This window comes from Engraulis encrasicolus, chromosome 5 (genome assembly GCF_034702125.1).
Source record: "Engraulis encrasicolus isolate BLACKSEA-1 chromosome 5, IST_EnEncr_1.0, whole genome shotgun sequence".
Classification (NCBI taxonomy): domain Eukaryota; kingdom Metazoa; phylum Chordata; class Actinopteri; order Clupeiformes; family Engraulidae; genus Engraulis; species Engraulis encrasicolus.
The window spans coordinates 45,991,222-45,993,721 of record NC_085861.1 but is presented as its reverse complement, the minus strand read 5'-3'; the positions used below and the strand labels follow the sequence as shown (position 1 = coordinate 45,993,721).

At 45.9% G+C, this 2,500-nt stretch overlaps 1 protein-coding gene across 1 annotated transcript in view; it reads left to right on the top strand.

The window, feature by feature from the left end:
• Positions 1-2,500, top strand: part of LOC134449561 (intermembrane lipid transfer protein VPS13B-like) — a 646,790-nt gene that overhangs the window by 349,969 nt on the left and 294,321 nt on the right. The window lies entirely within an intron of this gene.

The window sequence follows — 2,500 nt, the reverse complement described above, 5'->3', positions numbered from 1 at the left end:
ACCCAAACATTCTGCTTCTAAAAGCATTCTACGTTTGAGAGCCTTGCCTGACGTGAGCCTGGAGCGTCTGCCAAACAATTATGCTTATGTATTCGGCAATATTGCTTTATTTGGCATGACTTACGTCTAAAGGGCATAGTACAAGTTACCCGGAGGCAAACACATGCTAGTATGCTAGAGCTACAGCTGTATGCTTTGTTCTCCTGGTTCTCTTCGGTATACCCCTTGGATGCTGTTTAAATCGCATTACCACAGGTGTCCTAGCCAGTTATGTCTGCACGGGGAACGCCGTCCAATTCTGTATGGGCATGAATCACACACACCTCCAGGGGTCCTGTTCTATCAGTGAAGGAGATCTCTCTCTCTCTCTCTCTCTCTCTCTCTCTCTCTCTCTCTCTCTCTCTCTCTCTCTCTCTCTCTCGCTCTCTCTCTCTCTCTCTCTCTCTCGCTCTCTCTCTCTTTCTCTCTCTCTCTTCATCTCTCTCTCTCTCTCCATCTGTACCGTGTTCGTCTGCACATTATTGCATTAAGGCCCTGTATGTTTGGGACAACTAAAAACAGCCTTCTTCTTCAACAGGCAGTCCTACTCCGTTGCCACAAAAAAAAGTCTGTATAATCCAATTAGAGGTCGTCTAGGATTTTTTTGCATAGTCCTCCTCCTCATGGTTTACGAAACAGGTCATTGGGCACCATTGTCTGGGCCCATTGTCTGATTAATCCCCTTTACATTGCTCTCAGATAGGATTTCCTGTTTTGTTCTTCGTCGTCTGCGTCTGGTTGGTTCGGCTTCTTCTTCTTCTTCTTCTTCTTCTTCTTCTTCTTCTTCTTCTTCTTCTTCTTCTTCTTCTTCTTCTTCTTCTTCTTCTTCTTCTTCTTCTTCTTCTTCTTCTTCTTCTCCTTTGCTATTGTTTGTTTTGCTTGGTCATCATCTGTCTTTGCAACTGGAATGTGTCCGCTAAGCTCTCGTAGCTGAGAGGGAGAAGTGTTGTGTGCTTTTGCTTAGTTAAGGCCTCTCGTGGTCACCTCAAGGCCCTGCAGATGTGCTGAATGTCCAAGGCTGACGGCTACTATCAGGCATCGCTGGATCACATTTCCAAAGCCTATGGCACATTTATTGTTACGATCATCTATCTATTACATATCTATTTATTTACGTCTACTTATACACTCTTGCACATGTTTTTAAAGGTCTGGGGGGACCTATTCTTAGAACATAGTTAAGTGATACAGGAAGCTAATGGATAGCCCACAGGTGTCATTTCGTTTTGAAAATGAGGACTACGGGATTTTCTGTTTTACCACTACCTCTCTTTACCACTACCTCTCTTTACCACTACCTCTCTTTACCACTACCTAATGGTTAGCTTATCCTGGTTTACTACTTAGCCAGGGTTGTGGAATACCGCTCTGCAGTCCATCATCTTACCTTCACGAATCCTGACCTCTCTCCTCCTGCCTGCCTTACCAGAACTGGCACATCCACATCCACATCCACGCCCCCCAACCCCACCACCACCTTACCACATACATTCAAAAACATTGAATGCAGTTGGAAAGTGTTGTGTGAGTGTGTGTGTTATAAAGGCAAAACCAAAACAGATGCATGTGCCCTTAGCATTGTTGAAGAAGAGACACATAGCTGAGTGATGTCTGGCTGTTGTCAAGGCCGAGCACACTCCAACCCAGTACACACACACGCACGCACGCGCACACGCACACGCACGCACACACACACACACACACACACACACACACACACACACACACACACACACACACACACACACACACACACACACACACACACACACACACACACACACACACACACACACACACACACACGCAATGGCTAACAGACAATGCACACTTCACAAACAAAAAAGACACCCAGATGCCTACATAGAATAATGGAAAACACTCACAGACAAAAACATTCACATATTCTCTCTGAGGCGCCTACACAGAACTGACCGACAGAAACACATTAGACTCACTGAGAATGACACCAAGGTAGATACTGTGAGAAACGCACACACAGGTCTCTCCCATATACTCTGTCTTAGTCGTGACTGCACTGGTGTACCTGTGGCAAACAAACCCAGACATTGATGTCACCATGCATAGTTTTTCAGAGTTTCAAAAGTTTTGACTAAACTGCCCTCACTCTGCTCGTACACATGCACACACACACAAACATTTACTCATACACACAGGCACATTCACTGTGCACGTACACACGCACACACACACGCACACGCACACGCACACGCACACACACACAGACACACGCACACGGCGCACATGCACAGACACACACACACAAACACATTCACACCCAAACATTTACTCATACTCATACACACAGGCACATACACTTGCCCAGTGCTTGCCCGTCTGTTTACTGGTGGTTTCACGCTGTCTGGAAAACATGTAACCGATATCGAGCCACCGCAGGAAAGCCGTCCGTCTCTGGACATTTCAAAAAAGCTTTTGTGTC